We start from the raw sequence: 19,612 nt of genomic DNA, 5'->3' as shown, positions 1-19,612 counted from the left end.
CGATGCACCACAGCATCATCTGCAAAAAGCCTCAGTGAACTTCCGATGTCATCCACCAGGTCATTTATGCATATTGTGAATAGCAACGGTCCTATGACTCCTCTGCGGCACACCTGAAATCACTCTTACTTCGGAAGGCTTCTCTCCATTAAGAATGACATGCTGCGTTCTGTTATCTAGGAACTCTACAATCCAATCACACAATTGGTCTGATAGTCCATATGCTCTTACTTTGTTCATTAAACGACTGTGGGGAACTGTATCGAACGCCTTGCGGAAGTCAAGAAACACGGCATCTGCCTGTGAACCTGTGTCTATGACACTCTGAGTCTCGTGGACGAATAGCGCGAGCTGGGTTTCACACGACCGTCTTTTTTGAAACCCATGCTGATTCCTACAGAGTAGATTTCTGGTCTCCAGAAAAGTCATTATATTCGAACATAACACGTGTTCCAAAATTCTACAACTGATCGACGTTAGAGATATAGGTCTATAGTTCTGCACATCTGTTCGACGTCCCTTCTTGAAAACGGGGATGACCTGTGCCCTTTTCCAATCCTTTGGAACGCTACGCTCTTCTAGAGACCTGCGGTACACCGCTGCAAGAAGGGGGGCAAGTTCCTTCGCGTACTGTGTGTAAAATCGATCTGGTATCCCATCAGGTCCAGCGGCCTTTCCTCTTTTGAGCGAATTTAATTGTATCTCTATCTCTCTTTCGTCTATTTCGATATCTACCATTTTGTCATCTGTACGACAATCTAGAGAAGAAACTACAGTGCGTTCTTCCTCTGTGCAACAGCTTTGGAAAAAGACATTTAGTATTTCGGCCTTTAGTCTGTCATCCTCTGTTTCAGTACCATTTTGGTCACAGAGTGTCTGGACATTTTGTTTTGATCCACCTACCGCTTTGACATAAGACCAAAATTTCTTAGGATTTTCTGCCAAGTCAGTACATAGAACTTTACTTTCGAATTCATTGAACGCCTCTCGCATAGCCCTCCTCACACCACATTTTGCTTCGCGTAGTTTCTGTTTGTCTGCAAGGCTTTGGCTATGGTTATGTTTGCTGTGAAGCTCCCTTTGCTTCCGCAGCAGTTTTCTAACTCGGTTGCTTGCAGAAATATCCCAACAGCCCACAACGAAATTCAAACGGCACAATGTGAGCAGTTGCGGCTGGCTGGTAGATTAAGTAAAAGACTCAACTTTCGTGTTCAGGATCAGTGAGCGACAGACCTCGTAGCAATGGGAACAGCACAACACACTCCGACCGCTCGTGGACGCCGCCAGCAGCCCCGGCCAGACACGCGCTACGGAGATTTCCTCGCTGCTCCACGCCAACCGACCAACTGCCCACACACGGCACAGCCGGAAACTACAAGCGCGAGGCCAAAGATAGTACAAGTGTGCGAGTATCGGTACACGCTGCTGCTGCTGCTGCTGCTGCTGCAACTCGCGGGGAGAGAGGAAAACAGCATAGTCGCGATAACCGCGGGAGACTAAACACAGAATAGCAACCAAAGTTTAATGCAAAGCATAACACGAGCCAGCCGCGGCTCACTAGGTGTGGATGTACGTTTCCTCAACGGCGAGCGTTCATCAGAGACGCGGGTATAGCCAGGAGGGTCCCAGGGAAGTGCGATAGGACGGCTGTTGTTCTCCATATACATAAATGATTTGCCGGACAGGTTGGGCAGCAATCTGAAGTTGTTTTCTGTTGATGCAGGGAAGATGTCGCCGCTGAGTGACTGTAGAAGGATCGAAGACGACTTAGAGAAATTTTCTAGTTGGTGTGATGGAGAGCTACTACCTCTAAATGTAGATAAATGTACGGTAATGCATATGGGCAGGAACATCCCGTGAAGTTCGAATACAGCTTCAGCACTGTGCTGCTTGACGTAGTGGTTCAAATGGCTCTAAGCACTATCGGACTGAATATCTGAGGTCATCAGTCCCCTAGAACTTAGAACTACTTAAACCTGACTAGCCTAAGGACATCACACACATCCATGCCCGAGGCAGGATTGGAACCTGCGACCGTAGCGGTCGCGCGGTTCCAGACTGTAGCGCTTAGAACCGCTCGGCCACCCCTGCCGGCGCTTGACGTAATCACACCGGTTAAATTTCTAGGCGTACCGATGCAAAGCGTCATGAAATGGAACGAGCATGGTAAGGATTGTAGTGGAGAAGGCGACTGGCAGAGTCTCAGGAAAGTGTGTTTCACCTGTAAAGAAGATAGCGTATATAACACTACTGCCATCTGTTCTTGAGTACTGCTGGACTGTTTGGGGTCTCAAAAAAAAAAAAAGGTTCAAATGGCTCTGAGCACTATGGGACTCAACTGCTGAGGTCATTAGTCCCCTAGAACTTAGAACTAGTTAAACCTAACTAACCTAAGGACATCACAAACATCCATGCCCGAGGCAGGATTCGAACCTACGACCGTAGCGGTCTTGCGGTTCCAGACTGCAGCGCCTTTAACCGCACGGCCACTTCGACCGGCCGTTTGGGGTCTGCGCCAGGTCGGACTGAAGGCAGATATGGAAGGAGTTCAAACGCGGTGAGCTAGATTTGTTACCGGCAGCTTCGAACAACACGCAAGCATTAGAAAATGCCTCTGGAACTCAAATGGGAATCCCTGGAGGGAAGGTGGCCCTCTTTTCGAGGAACACTACTGAGAAAATTTAGAGAACCGGCATTTGAAGCTGACTGCAGAACGATTCTACTGCCGTCACTTACGGAGCACGAAGGTAAGTTGCGAGAAATTAGGGCTCATACGGAGGTATGCAGACAGTCGTTTCTCCTTCGTTCTGCTTGGCAGTGGAACAGGAAACGAAAACACTGGGAGTGCTGTAAGGTACCCTCCGCCACACACCGTACGAAGGCTTGCTGAGTATGTATGTACATGTATACATAGATGTGGCCACTAAACGGCGCTGTGGAGGTGCGACATTACCGCAACTTTTAATTTTTCGAAGCACTGGCGGCTTAGAAATTGGCCGAGTCGTTTACGTACAGGTAGCGTTTTAAGGAAACAGTTGTAAATCCACCCGCCAGTATTAGATTACTGTTGAATCTCGAATGCTAGCATCATTAGCTTGCTGTCTTATTGGTTTGGCACCGGAGTTTTCATCTTGACAAGAACTTTGCTCCCAAGACACACGTATCACGGTAATAATGTTCCTAAGTGAGACACTATCTAACTCCTAACCTCAATATGTTACATAGTTAATATGGTCACACATATAAAATGACAAGAAAGGTGTCTTCAAATTACAACAGTTCGTACTGGATACTCTATTATATTTCAAGTTTATACAAAACGACGGAAGTAACGTTCGCATGGATTGCTGAAGCTTGGACCATACATAGTGAAAGGTCTCTGTTGGATTCCTTTGATGTTAATTTCTTAAATCTGTTGTCATTTACGGCATAAATTCCTCTTCTAAATTTACTGTGGTGTTTCTGACTATCTGGGAGGAGACTGAGCAGTGAAACGTGTTACTTTTACACATAAACAAGAACGATCTGTCACACTACTACACTTTAAAACACAGTTTATATGTAATTCATGTCACACAGTCTCATTCGGAACCTACATCCGCTTTCTTTTATATACTGTATATGATAAGATACTGTCATCCCTCTTCCCTTCCGTGTGAAAGAATGAATGAGCAAATGTATTTCTAGTTGCATGCTGGATGGTAGCAGACAAGCCTGTCTGCTAGAGAACAGTAGGACCAACGTCGGAATAGGTAGCTACGCTTTCTAAAAGCAAAGAGGTTTCCATTCTTAGTATGGTCCTGTCTGTCCCTTGTCATGTTGGTATAGGGAGCTGCCTCTCTGGTCACTTCCGTTTTGTATACGGAAGCAACCTTGGTAGGAGCCCAGGTCAGTCTGTCCGCGGCGAGAGTCTGAAGTGGTAAGATCTCCGGCTAAGCGCGTGTCTGCTAAGTCCGTAGGACAATGGATTTCTTAAGTTCAGCCTAACTGAAAATTTAATCACCTTTACTTCAGGTTTAGCTCTAAAACATCTAATGTTATCTTAAATTGCAACGCAGTGTATTTCGAGTGTGAAGTTCAGAATATCTTCCGGTAGTTGCTTTGTCACTACTTTGTGAGTAAAGTGGAACCACGTGTTGATCAGTAACTCTAAGTTCATCAATCTTAAATGCGAATGTGCGTCAGATTATAACGTCTCGTCTTGACAATATTTTTCAATATAGCAACTTTTCTTTATGTTCAACCCATGTGGGGTGTACTTTGTGGCGTGCTTATACAATTGTTTGACCCATCAGGTTAATAGTAAGACGTTAGTAACCAGTTCGAGGTTTTTCTTTTGTAAATTGCTTTTCGATCTAATTTATTTTAATTATCAAAATTATTGTGGAGTTACACTCTTTGTGTAAACCAAGTTGACCACGTGAAGCATGTGGTGTAATCATCAAAGTAGCCCTCAGCTATTCTTTTCGGGAAGATTTCACAGAGAGTTAGTATGAATTTAGTATACCAGTGTGTGGTAATTACATGACGGACAGGATTGCGCTACGAACGTAACTTCTTTGGGTGAAAATTGAATCGGTTGGTTGTGGTTAATTTCCTCTTGCATATGTTTCAACGTTCTTTGTGTGTTATTTTATGAATGCAGTGTTGTATGTAGCCTCACAATCTTGGCTCCCTATATGATGTGTTCCGTAAGATTACAAACTCACATTTTCACAGTCCTAAAAAGCAAATTAAAGTAACAACGTTACAATAGAAAGAACTCTTACAGTATAGTTCTGTATATAACTGAAAGAAATACGCAATGAGACGAACAGAAAAGAGACCTTTATTGAAAGGCAATAATTACACTAAAGTAGCCGCGGACAATACAGATTCTTAATAGGCTGTGTAATCGCCACGGATTGCCATGCATCTACATCTACATTCACACGGATACTCTACAAATCACATTTAAGTGCCTCGCAGCGGGTTCATCGAACAACCTTCAAAGTTCTCTATTATTCAAATTTCGTGCAGAAGCAAAGTCCTGTATTTTCCCGTGCGAGCTCCGATTTTCCTTATTTCATTATGGTGATCGTTTCTTCCTATATAGGTCAGCGTCTACAAAATTTTTATCGCATTCGGAGGAGAAAGTTGGTGATTGAAATTTCGTGCCATGGTTCCGCCGCAATGAAAGACGCTTTTGTTCTAATGATGTCCACCCCAAATTCTTTATCATTTTAGTGACACACTCTCCCCTATTTCGCGATAATACAAAACGCGCTGCCCTTCTTTGAACTTTTTCGATGTACTCCGTCAGTCCTATCTGGTAAGGATCCCACACCGCGCAGCCGTATTCTAAAACAGGACGGACAAGAGTAGTGTAGGCAGTCTCCTTAGTATATCTGCTACATTTTGGAAGTGTCCTGCCAATAAAACACAGTCTTTGGTTAGCTTCCGCTACAACATTTTCTATGCGTTTCCAATTTAAGATGTTCATAATTGTAATTCCTAGGTACTTAGTTGAATTTGCGGCCTTTCGAAACGACTGATTTATCGTGCAATCGAAGTTCAACGGATTTCTTTTAGCACTCATGTGCATGACCTCACACTTTTCGTTGTTTAGGATCAGTTGCCAATTTTCGCACCAAACAGCTACCTTTTCTAAATCGTTTTGCAATTTGCTTTGATCTTCTGATAAGTTCACTATTCGATAAACGACAGCATCACCTGCAAACAACCTAACATGGCTGCTCGGATTGTCTACCAAGTCGCTTATGTGGATAAAGAACAACAAAGGGCCTATAACACAACCTTGGGGAACGCCAGAAATCACTTTTGTTTTACTCGACTACTTTCCGTCAATCACTACGAACTGTGAGCTCTCTGACAGAAAATTGTCTGGAACCGCGAGACCGCTACGGTCGCAGGTTCGAATCCTGCCTCGGGCATGGATTTGTGTGATGTCCTTAGGTTAGTTAGGTTTAAGTACTTCAAAGTTCTAGGGGCCTGATGACCTCAGATGTTAAGTCCCGTAGTGCTCAGAGCCATTTGAATTTTTTTTTTTTTTTACAGAAAATTACTAATCCAGTCACATAACAGACAATATTCCATAAGCACACAATTTCATTACAACCCCCTAGTGTGGTACAGTGTAGAAAACCCTCCGGAAATTTAGAAACATGGAATCAATTTGAAATCCTTTGTCAATAGCACTCAACACTTCGTGCGAGTAAGGAGCTAGTTGTGTTTCACAAGAACGATGTCCGCCCCAATAGCTGAGTGGTCAGCGTGACGGATTGCAGGGAATTTCCTCCACCCAGGGACTGGGTGTTGTGCTGTCTTCATCATCATTTCATCCCCATCGAAGCGCAGGTCGCCCAATGTGGCGTCGAATGTAAAATGGCTCAGAGCACTATGGGACTTAACATCTACGGTCATCAGTCCCCTAGAACTTAGAACTACTTAAACCTAACTAACCTACGGACATCACACAACACCCAGCCATCACGAGGCAGAGAAAATCCCTGACCCCGCCGGGAATCGAACCCGGGAACCCGGGCGTGGGAAGCGAGAACGCTACCGCACGACCACGAGATACGGGCAGGCGTCGAATGTAATGAGACCTACACCACGGCGGCCGGACCTGCCCCGCAAGGGGCCTCCCGGCCAATGACGCCAGACGCTTATTTCCATTTCCACAAGAACGATGTTTCCCAAATCCGTGTTGACTGTGTGTCAATTGGCCATATTCTTCGAGGTAATTCATAATGTTCGAACACAATATATGTTCTAAAATCCTGCTGCATATCGACGTTAATGATATGGGCCTGTAATTTAGTGGATTACGCCTACTACCTTTCTTGAATACTGGTGTGACCTGTGCAACTTTCCAGTCCTTAGGTACGGATCTTTCGTCGAGCGAACGGTTGTATATGTTTCTTAAGTATGAAGCTATTGTATCAGCATACACTGAAAGGAACCTAATTGGTATACAGTCTGCGCCACAAGACTTGCTGTTATGAAGTGATTTTTAAAAAAATGGCTCAGAGCACTATGGGACTCAACATCTGAGGTCATCAGTCCCCTAGAACTTAGAACTACTTAAACCTAACTAACCTAACGACATTACACAAATTCATGCCCGAGGGAGGATTCGAACTTGCGACCGTAGCGGTTGCGCGGTTCCAGACTGTAGCGCCTAGAACCGCGCGGCCACTCCTGCCGGCGAAGTGATTTAAGTGGCTTAGCTACTCCGAGGACATCTACTACGTTTCTCATGTTGTCAGCTGATTCGAATTCTGAAATATTTACTTTATCTTCTTTTGTGGAGGCATTTCGGAATGCTGCGTTTAGTAACTCATTTATATAAATCAGGAACAGCAGAGGTCCCAGGACGCTTCCCTGGGGAACACCTGGTATCACTTCAGTTTTACTCGATGATTTGCCGTCAATTACTACGAACTGCGACCTTCCGAACAGGAAACCACGAATCCAGTCGCACAACTGAGACGATACCCCACAGGCCCTCAGCTTGATTAGAAGTCGCTTGTGAGGAACGGTGTCAAAAGCTTTCCGGAAATCTAGAAATACGCAATCAACTTGAGATCCCCTGTCGATAGCGGCCATTACTTCGTGCGAATAAAGAGCTAGCTGCGTTGCACAAGAAAGATGTTTTCTGAAACCATGCTGATTACATATCAATAGATCGCTCCCTTCGAGGTGATTCATAATGTTTGAATACAGTATATGCTCCAAAACCCTACTGCAAACCGGCGTCAATGATATAGGTCTGTAGTTAACCCACGTCGTGTCGGTTACTCGTACGCTCGTCAGAGTGGTATTGTGGACTGGTAATCATCCATTAATTGAGATAAACACTTATGACTTAGAACGTAAACAGTGGAACCTGCAATTTTCTTAGAATATAGTAGTTCATACCAGAAGCCGGCCGGAGTGGCCGTGCGGTTCTAGGCGCTACAGTCTGGAACCGAACGACCGCTACGGTCGCAGGTTCGATTCCTGCCTCGGGCATGGATGTGTGTGATGTCCTTAGGTTAGTTAGGTTTAAGTAGTTCTAAGTTCTAGGGGGAGTGATGACCTCAGAAGTTAAGTCGCATAGTGCTCAGAGCCATTTGAACCATTTTTGAGCCATACCAGACGTAGGACAGCGTTGCGTTTAATGTTGAGTGGCTCCCCTAAACCCGCTTGCATATTTAGATACATAATTTCAGGCAAGCAAGCAGCAGTGTGGAGCAGAACAGTACGACCGCCGCGGGATTATAAGGTACGTGGTGTGGACAGGGCGCGCGGTCACGCCACGAGAAGCGACAACCAGTTAAAGAGTTCCCCCACCCATTTGTACCCCCGGGCGTGTTACAAGACCCCACTGGTTGTCGTCTGCGGCACCATAATAGTTCAGTGGTACGTCGACGATATACAGTGCAACGTTTTCATGCCATCCTGCGCTTCATCTTGGCTTCATTCTTGACAAACCCTTCCTTGACGAGCAAGGTCGCCGGATGTTGCGCCCGTTGGGCAGGTGCCTCCAACCATCGCGGAATTTTGGCGATCTACCGCGCCAATTGGACAGATTTTGGCACGATTCCCTCAGAAGAACGTCCAACAAGTCTGAGAATCAATGTTAAGCCGAACAACTGCTTGCATAAGGGCCAGAGATAGACGAACGCGTTATTGACTTGGTCGATTTCTGAAGCTCCTTCTCTTGAATAAATAATCCAGGTTTCGTGAAACTGTAATCATTTGTTTGTCTGTAGGTTTATGTTATGTTGTTGTGGTCTTCAGTCCTGAGACTGGTTTGATGCAGCTCTCCATGATACTCTATCCTGTGCAAGCTTCTTCATCTCCCAGTACCTACTGCAGCCTACATCCTTCTGAATCTGCTTAGTGTATTCCTCTCTTGGTCTCCCTCTGCGATTTTTACCCTCCACGCTGCCCTCCAGTACTAAATTGATGATACCTTGATGCCTCAGAACATGTCCTACCAACGGAGCCCTTCTTCTGGTCAATTTGTGCCACAAACTCCTCCCAAATTCTATTCAATACCTCCTCAATAGTTATGTGATCTACACATCTAATCTTTAGCATTCTTCTGTAGCACCACATTTAGAAAGATTCTATTCTCTTCTTGTCTAAACTATTTATCGTCCATATTTCACTTCCATACATGGCTACGCTCCATACAAATTCTTTCAGAAACGACTTCCTGACACTTAAATCAATACTCGATGTAAACAAATTTCTCTTCTTCAGAAACTCTTTCCTTGCTATTGCCAGTCTACATTTGATACCCTCTCTACTTCTACCATCATCAGTTATTTTGCTCCCCAAATAGCGAAACTCCTTTACTACTTTAAGTGTCTCATTTCCTAGTCTAATTCCCTCAGCATTACCCGACTTAATTCGACTACATTCCATTATCCTCGTTTTGCTTTTGTTGATGTTCATCTTATATCCTCCTTTCAAGACACTGTCCATTCCGTTCAACTGCTCTTCCAAGTCCTTTGCTGTCTCTGACAGAATGACAATGTCATCGGCGAACCTCAAAGTTTTTACTTCTTCTCCATGAATTTTAATACCTACTCCGAATTTTTCTTTTGTTTCCTTCACTGCTTGCTCAATATACAGATTGAATAACATCGGGGACGGGCTACAACCCTGTCTCACTCCCTTCCCAACCACTGCTTCCCTTTCATACCCCTCGACTCTTATAACTGGCATCTGGTTTCTGTACAAATTGTAAAAAGCCTTTCGCTCCCTGTATTTTACCCCTGCCACCTTCAGAATTTGAAAGAGAGTATTCCAGTCAACATTGGCAAAAGCTTTCTCTAAGCCTACAAATGCTAGAAACGTAGGTTTGCCCTTCCTTAATCTAGCTTCTAAGATAAGTCGTAGGGTAAGTATTGCCTCACGTGTTCCAACATTTCTACGGAATCCCAACTGATCTTCCCCAAGGTCGGCTTCTACCAGTTTTTCCATTCGTCTGTAAAGAATTCGCGTTAGTATTTTGCAGCTGTGACTTATTAAACTGACAGTTCGGTAATTTTCACGCCTGTCAACACCTGCTTTCTTTGGGATTGGAATTATTATATTCTTCTTGAAGTCTGAGGGTAGTTCGCCTGTCTCATATCTTGCTCACCAGATGGTAGAGTTTTGTCAGGACTGGCTCTGCCAAGTAGTTCTAATGGAATGTTGTCTACTCCCGGGGCCTTATGTGATATCTACCGATGTCCGTCCCATTCAGACAACTCCTTCGTGGTGCGCCTTTTTTTTTTTTTTTTTTCTCTCCTTAGAGTGCACTTGCGCCAACTTTTCTCGTACCTTCTGGTGCCGGCAGCACCGCGGCCGTGACCTTGCTTCCGCCCCGCTGCCTGTCCACTTGCCGGCGTTTTGTACACGCCCGGCCGGATCTTGTTATCGCAAGCTGTTCCCGCTGTAATGGCCATCACTGCGCGGCCCTTGTAGCGCGACTGCAGCACAATTCCTGCCCCCGATGTTCCTGCTGAACCGCGTCGAGTGCGAGCGAGCCCCGCCAGAGGGCCGTAATTGGCCTCTCAGAAGGAGCCGCTGTGTCTCTGCCGTCAGAGCCCTACCTGAGGACGAGGTAGCGTATTCCGAGGGGCGAGGCTGGAACTCCGGGGGAACGATGGCCGAGGAGGAGTTTACTCGAGACGCGTGATCACTCAGTAACAAGTACCCGATACTAGAGGGGCAACGATAAAGAGGAATGGTAAAAAATTCAGACAAAGTTTCTGTCGACTTCAAATTAGAGATGGGTAAACTCGTTCATCATTGGGAACTAGTTCACTGCTGATCGTTCTTTTTTGGGAACCGTTCATTTTTACTCGTTCACCGTTCATTTGTGCTTGATATATGGTTCTTACGAAAAACTGAAAACTAGTAGTGTAGGAGACTGAAGGATGGAGGGCACCAACAGAGGGCACTTGCCTCCCCCCTGGAGTACAGAGTTTTTATTCATTACACAATCAAACTAACCTTACGACTTATCTCAGAAGAAAGATTAAGAAAAGGGAAACCTACGTTTCTAGCATTTGTAGACTTAGAGAAAGCTTTTGACAATGTTGACTGGAATACTCTCTTTCAAATTCTGAAGGTGGCAGGGGTAAAATACAGGGAACGAAAGGCTTTTTACAATTTGTACAGAAACCAGATGCCAGTTATAAGAGTCGAGGGGCAAGAAAGGGAAGCAGTGGTTGGGAAAGGAGTGAGACAGGGTTGTAGCCTCTCCCCGATGTTATTCAATCTGTGTATTGAGCAAGCAGTAAAGGAAACAAAAGAAAAATTCGGAGTAGGTATTAAAATTCATGGAGAAGAAGTAAAAACTTTGAGGTTCGCCGATGACATTGTAATTCTGTCAGAGACAGCAAAGGACTTGGAAGAGCAGTTGAACGGAATGGACAGTGTCTTGAAAGGAGGATATAAGATGAACATCAACAAAAGCAAAACGAGGATAATGGAATGTAGTCAAATTAAATCGGGTGATGGTGAGGGAATTAGATTAGGAAATGAGACACTTAAAGTAGTAAAGGAGTTTTGCTATTTAGGGAGTAAAATAACTGATGATGGTCGAAGTAGAGAGGATATAAAATGTAGACTGGCAATGGCAAGGAAATCGTTTCTGAAGAAGAGAAATTTGTTTACATCGAGTATAGATTTAAGTGTCAGGAAGTCGTTTCTGAAAGTATTTGTATGGAGTGTAGCCATGTATGGAAGTGAAACATGGACGATAACTAGTATGGACAAGAAGAGAATAGAAGCTTTCGAAATGTGGTGCTACAGAAGAATGCTGAAGATAAGGTGGGTAGATCACGTAACTAATGAGGAGGTATTTAATAGGATTGGGGAGAAGACAAGTTTGTGGCATAACTTGATTAGAAGAAGGGATCGGTTGATAGGACATGTTTTGAGGCATCAAGGGATCACAAATTTAGCATTGGAGGGAAGCGTGGAGGGTAAAAATCGCAGAGGGAGACCAAGAGATGAATACACTAAGCAGATTCAGAAGGATGTAGGTTGCAGTAGGTACTGGGAGATGAAGACGCTTGCACAGGATAGAGTAGCATGGAGAGCTGCATCAAACCAGTCTCAGGACTGAAGACCACAACAACAACACAATTCTTACACACTTTTAGAAGTAATTTCCGTGATTCTGCAAAACCTCTCGTTAGGCAACTGTAGCGTTGTGTGGCTGATCGCAGGGAAATAATATAGGGTGGCGCACGGAAATCCTGCCCCGAGTAGAGACTGCTCGCCAATTACGGCCGATGTGTTGCCCGTTACGAGCAGATACAACAAACAGACAAACATGTAATAATTAGGCACTGAAGAAATAACAAGCTAATGCAAGCACCAATTGGGAAACAATCGATGACGATGTGTAGAGAGCTGAGGAAGAGAAGATGAAAATCTCAGGCGACACGCGTCGGCTATAGCTCACGTAATCTTGTAAACCTGTTGGTGCCTGTTTCGCAACTTAATAGACCACAAGTGTCTTGTATAAAATTCTTCGTTTCGACTTCCACTAACTATAGTCCGGGAGACGAGTCTTTGGTATTGACAGCTCGGTAGCGTCTTTCCGTTGCCTAGCGACCGCAGGCAGGCAGCCAATGACGGCCTGACTTTGAGCGGGTGGCAAGGGCCACGCTGCCGCTCTGACACCCGGTCGCGCGCGCTTATGGAACTTACCAGCGTCTCGCGTGCAGGCGGTGCGGTCGTTCGTCGTTTGTCTCAAGTTGAATTCGTAGTTTATTTCGTTTTTGTTGCTTTCAGTGTTTCTTTGTTTATGTTTCGTTGTAAACAATGTCTAGTGCGGCGGGTAGTACCAGCCCAACACAAGAAGTGAAACGGAGGAAGAAAAGTCTGCTACACACCCAGGCCCGTGAATTCGTGTGCTCTGTGAGGGATTACTTTGAGAATGAAAAGGACAAAGGTGGGCCCTTAATTCCTGTTGTTCAGGTTGTGAAGAGAACTGCAGCAGCATTGAAAATAAGTAAGAACACTGTTGTTAAGATAGGGAAAGAACAGTATAGTGTAGATTTGACGAGAGTGGCACAACAAAGCTGCACACACCAGGATAGAAGCGACGGAGAAATAAGCAGGTGACAGCTTTGGACGATTTTCAGAAAGACGCTATTCGTCGTCATATATACAGCTATTATGAGAAAAGGGAAAATCCCACTCTATCTAAATTACAGGTGTCGCTTCAGAAAGACGATCTTTTTAAAGGGAGCAAATTTTCATTGCGTACAGTGTTGAAAGACAAAGGCTTCAGCTATTCACTGTTTAACGGACGCAAAATATTAATGGAAAGGACAGATGTAGTTGCATGGCGGTGCAGATTTCTGCGCAGGATCATGGGTGTGCAATTCGAAAGTATAATGTGGTTAGATGAAACTTGGGTCAATGCCAGCCATTCTTTACGTAGAGGCTGGAATGATGGAACGCCCGAGGGGACAATGGCAGTGCCTGTTGGCAAAGGAGGGCGTATTATTGTCTTACATGCAGGAACATCGAAAAGTTTTGTGCCAAACTGCTTGAAAATGTTTCGGTCAAAAAAGACGGGAGATTACCATGAAGAAATGAACAGTGCAGTATTTCAAGAATGGTTCGAGACATCGCTTATGACGAATCTGAACCTTGGCAACAAAAAAAGACGATATCATTCAGTGGTTAAAACGGCGAAAAGTAGATTTCAGAGAAGATTTAACGAAGGCGGAACTGCTCGAAATTGTGGCACAAAAGAAACCCCAATTTCCAACATATGTAATTGACGAGATTGCTAAAAGGCACGGGCATGAACTCGTTCAGCTTCCTCCATACCACTGTCACTTCAATGCAATTGAAGGAGTGTGGGCGCAGATAAAAAATTACATTGCTGCAAACAATAAAAAATTCACGATCTCTGAAGTGGAAACTCTCCTTCCAGCAGCTATCAATAAAGTGACAAGCGAGACGTGGGCTAAAATTGTAAACAGCACTGCAAGTGCCATCAGAGGCGGCCAAAACCGAAGGGCTTGTGGAAGAATGCATCGAAAATTTAATTGTACATCTGGCAGAGAGCAGTGATAGTTCGAGTAGTGCTGAGGAAGACAATGTCAAATCAGATTCTGACAGTGATGTGAGTGGTGTTTTTCTATTACAGTAACTACAACTTATTCAGGCATGTAAGGAGGGAGTTTGCTATCGATCTGCAACCAGATCATCATATTGTGAGTAATTTCTTCAGATTATAACTCTTAATACACTGACCAATTATTCTGTAGCTTGTAGTAGAACAAATTAATAATGCTAATACGTAACAATGGAAACCAAAACTGCTAATGTTCAACAACTTGCGAAAATAGTTTTCATTTCAGTTGTGAAGTTTAACAAATAACTTTATTATGTTTCAGCATCTTAGATACTTGTACTAAATAGCTCTTATCAGTTTCCCAGTTAATATATTTCAAGCATCAACTTTAAATAAATTCACGCGTACCAATACGACTTGTATTTTGTCTCGCTTTTATTTCTGCTGCTAGAGAATGCGTGCAGCGGACAGGGCGCCGCGTGCTGTGAGCCACGTTCGGCAACAGCGCCGTCTGTCCGCCGGAACTGTCACTACCAATCACTCGTCTCACGGACTATAGCTATGCTACGTTGTAAACAATAATCGTTTACACCCTATATATATACGTTGTCTCTGAGGTCATAGGTGAAGTAGAGACTTTATGGAAGCATAAAATAAAATGTGGTTCTCATCATACTTGGCGGTGTGCTGACCACACGCCCCTCCTATCCGAATCCTCAGCTAAGAATGACATGGCGGTCGGTTGGTCCCGATGGGCCACTTGTGGCCTGTAGACGGAGTGCATCATACTTGCGTCACACGCTTAGTTCAAAAATGGCTCTGAGCACTATGGGACTCAACTGCTGAGGTCATTAGTCCCCTAGAACTTAGAACTACTTAAACCTAACTAACCTAAGGACATCACACACATCCATGCCCGAGGCAGGATTCGAACCTGCGACCGTAACGTTCTTGCGGTTCCAGACTGCAGCGCCTTTAACCGCACGGCCACTTCGGCCGGCTACGCTTAGTAAAAATTAGGTTTTTATGTTGCATTATTAAAGTTAATGCAGCAATAATAATAATAATAATAATAATAATAATAATAAAGTTCGCAGTAATAAAGGTTTTGGTTTGAAAGCGCCTTCTCAACAAATGTTTTTGAGATAATAAGTAAATACGATTTTATGGCAATCTACGTCTTTTCACATGGAGAGGCACCGCTTTTCCTACTGAGTAAAAATGACCCACAACCAACATTTCTTTTTTTTTTTTTTTTCAAAGAAACCAAACTGGCAGGTAATGCAAATTGGAAACAACCGAACTCAAAAATAATTAGAGCCTTCCTAATGGTAGTGTTTTGTATATGAAAGATACACGAAAATCGTTTTATATGAATTTTCTTACACTAAAAATTAAGCAAATTATTGAAAGTTAGTTGCTAAATCAAGTCGATGAAACCAAAAAATATATGAACAACAAAAAAAAACTTGCCTTGTTATAAGTATGTCTTCTGCTGTTCATCGATATAATGAAGTGAGCTGATATGCCCTTTTGTGACCTGAAAAGACGTACCTATAGGATACAACGTAATTTTTACGTAATTTACGTAACTATAAAATACTTTTCGATTACCGGTCGTGGACGCTGAATAGCCAGAACCAAGTGCAAGAACAGCTTGGAACACATGTAAAATGGGCGAGCCCCGTGAACTTAATGAACAACTGGGTACTGAACTAACTAGGAGCAGTCGGCAGTGGAACTGAGACAGGTGGTTATGCGAAGAACGACGAGTGCGGCCGAGGGAGACCGAGACAAACGAGCACGCGACCGAGGTTGGAACGGGAACTGCCGAAGTGACCGCCGCGACCGAAGTGAACTAGTGAACTATGAAGCGATCGTTCCTCGTTCCCGGGAACTATAAGCGGACCGCCGCGACCGAAGTGAACTATGAACCGATCGTTCCTTGGAATTCGTTCCTCGATCCTTTCGTTCATCTTGGTGAACCGTTCCTTTGCACCCGTTCGTTCGCGAACTACCCATCTCTACTTCAAATGACGTACATGGTAGCACAACATTGTTTAAGCTTTCGTGACCACTTGCTGACAAATAGCCTGTTGGCTTCTGCCTCGGTCTCTTCGGATTATTAGACGACGTTTCTGATGTTTCGCCAGCACGAGTGGCTGGCATCGTCAAAGCTTCAGTTTCCGTCGCTGGTGCTGTACTGGTGTCGAGCTCGCGGCCACAGATTGTACGCCGAGGAGACAAAAGTCATGGGACAGCGATACGCAGATATACAGACGGTAGTAGTATCACAGACGTAAGGAATGAAAGGTCAGTGCATTGGTGGAGCTGTCATTTGTACTCAGATGATTCATACCAAAAGATTTCCAACGTCAGTATGACCGCACCGCAAGAATTAACAGAATCTGACCGTGGAATGATAATTGGATGTAGGCGCGAGAGACACTTCATTTCGAAAATCGTTAGGGAATTCAGTGCTGAGCCGAGAATACCACATTTCAGGCATTACCTCTCACCACGGACAACACGGTGTCCGACGGGCTTCACGTAACGACCAACAACAGTGGCGTTTGCATAAAATTGTCACTGAAATCAGACAAGCAACACTGCGTGAAATAACGGCAGAAATCAGTGTGGGACGTACGACGAACGTATCCGTCAGGACAGCACCGCGAAATTTGGAGTCAGTGGTCTCTGGTAGCACGCGACAGACGCCAGTGCCTTAGCTAAAAGGGCATCGCCTACTGCGCCTCTCCTGGGCTCTTGACACTTTCGTTTGGACCTAGACGACTTGGAATCCGTGGCTTGGTCGGATGAATCCTGATTTCAGTTGGTAACAGCTGGTGGTAGGGTTCGAGCGTGGCGCAGACGCCACAAAGCCGTGCAGCCAAGTAGTGAACAAGGCACTGTGCAAGCTGGTGATGGTTCCACCACCGTATGGACTACACTGTGTGATCAAAAGTAGCCAAACACTTCCAAAAACATACGTTGTCATATTAGGTGCATTGTGCTGCCACCTACTGCCGGGTACTCCATATAAGCGACCTCAGTAGTCATTAGACATCGTGAGAGAGCAGAATGGCGCGCACCGCGGAACTCACGGACTCCGAACGTGGTCAGGTGATTGCGTGTCACTTGTGGCATACGTATGTACGCGAAATTTACACACTCCTATACATCCCTTGGTCCACTGTTTCCGATGTGATAGTGAAGTGGAAACGTGAAGGGACACGTACAGCACAAAAGCGTGCAGGTGGACCTCGTCTGTTGACTGACAGAGACCGCCGACAGTTGAAGAGGGTCATAACGTGTAATAGGCAGACATTTATCCAGACAATCACAGATGGATTCCAAACTGCATCAGGATCCACTGCAACTACTATGGCAGTTAGGGGGTAGGTGAGAAAACTTTTATTTCATGGTCGAGCGGCTGCTCATAAGCCACACATCATGCCGTAAGTGCCAAACGACGCCTCGCTTACTATAAGGAGCGTAAACGTTGGACGATTGAACAGTGGAGAAACGTCGTGTGGAGTGACGAATCACGGCACACAATATGGCGATCCGACGGCAGGGCGTGGGTATGGCGGATGGCTGGTGGACGTCATCTGCCAGCATGTGTAGTGCCAACAGTAAATTTCGGAGACGGTTGTGATATGGTGTGATCGTGTTTTTCATCGAGGGGGCTTGCACCCCATGTTGCTTTGCATGGCACTATCACAGCACAGGCCTACATTGATGTTTTAAGCACCTTCTTGCTTCCCACTGTTGAAGAGAAATTCAGGATGGAGACTGCATCTTTCAACACGATTGAGCATCTGTTCATAACGCACAGCCTGTGGCGGAGGGGCTAGCCGACAATAACATCCCTGTAATGGACTGTCCTGCACAGAATCCTGACTTGAATCCTATGAACACCTTTGGGATGTTTTGGAACGCCGACTTCGTGCCAGGCTTCACCGACAGACATCGATACCTCTCCTCAGTGCAGCACTCTGTGAAGAATGGGCTGTCATTCTCCAAGAAACCTTCCAGCATCTGATTGAACGTATGCCTGCGAGAGTGCAAGCTGTCATGAAAGCTAATGGTGCGCCAACACCGTATTGGATTCCAGCATTACCGATGGAGGGCACCACGAACTTTTAAGTCATTTTCAGCCAGATGTCCGGATGCTTTTGATCACATACTGTATGTCTGCATGGAACTGACTGGATCCTCTCATGCAACTGCTATTTCCAGCGGATTCTTGAAACCTGCAGTGTGTTAAGTGGGGGCACAAGCTTATCTGCAGTTCTGGGACCTGCCAATCCAGTCTGATGAGCCTTTTACCATAGGAATTAAGGGAGAGGATGCCGTTTGGTGGCTGGTATCCTCTTGCTACAACGTAACTGCACAAATGTATTAACAGGGTTCCTTATTTAGATGAAAAAGAAGCTACTTATCTTTAAGAGTCCATGTGTTGTGGTACAAGCTCCACTAACAGTCCACGTCAGCCTCACTGTTGGTGAAGTACTAGTCCCACTAAGCGATGAATGACAGATCCAAACTAGGACGCGAGTTAGTGAGCTAGTGACTGAGTTGTGACTGAGACTGGACTAGCAACTGAGAGTGCAACCGAGAGCGAGGGACTGACTGGCCAGTCAACGGCGGCGATCTAAATACTTGCGATTTAGGGAGTGTTGGCGGGTCTGCCTCTGGCCTCTATCCCGACTGGCGCGCTTAATCCAGTGCCTGCTATCGATCTTCTTGTTACATCCTTGCCGACTGGTGTGCTGGCGACAGCTTACACCAGCACATGGTGTAAGTAGGCTGTTTAGGTTTTTATGTTGGTAACGCCACCTAGCGCTCTGTATGAAAATCACTGGCTGTGCTGTGTGCAGTCTGTGACTCGTTGGCATTGTTGTAATATTCGCTATTGTAGTGTGGGGCAGTTGGATGTGAACAGCGCGTAACGTTGCGCAGTTGGAGGTGAGCCGCCAGCAGTGGTGGATGTGGGGAGAGAGATGGCAGAATTTTGAGAGCGGACGATCTGGACGTGTGTCCGCCAGAAGGAAGTTTGTAACACTGGATGTCATGAACTGATATGTATATTATGACTTTTGAACACTATTAAGGTAAATACTGTACATTGTTTGTTCTCCATCAAAATCTTTCATTTGCTAACTATGCCTATCAGTAGTTAGTGCTTCAGTAGTCAGAATCTTTTATTTAGCTGGCAGTATTGGCGCGCACTGTATTGCAGTAGTTCGAGTAACTAAGATTTTTGTGAGGTAAGTGATTCATGAAAGGGCCATTCTCTTGTAGGGATTATTAAATGTCAGATTGCGTTGCGCTAAAAATATTGTGTGTCAGTTTCGTGTTGATCAGAATAAGTAAAGAGAGAAATGTCTGAGTACGTTCAGTTTTGCTCAGCTGTTTGAAAATCAAATAACTTAGAGGTTTACCAGCACTGTCATTCTTAAATTTTCTAACGGGACGTTTCAATACTTTAACTCAAACTATGTACTATGAAATGAT

This window comes from Schistocerca americana, chromosome 10 (assembly GCF_021461395.2).
Source record: "Schistocerca americana isolate TAMUIC-IGC-003095 chromosome 10, iqSchAmer2.1, whole genome shotgun sequence".
Lineage (NCBI taxonomy): Eukaryota > Metazoa > Arthropoda > Insecta > Orthoptera > Acrididae > Schistocerca > Schistocerca americana.
Note: the sequence above shows the minus strand (reverse complement) of the source record.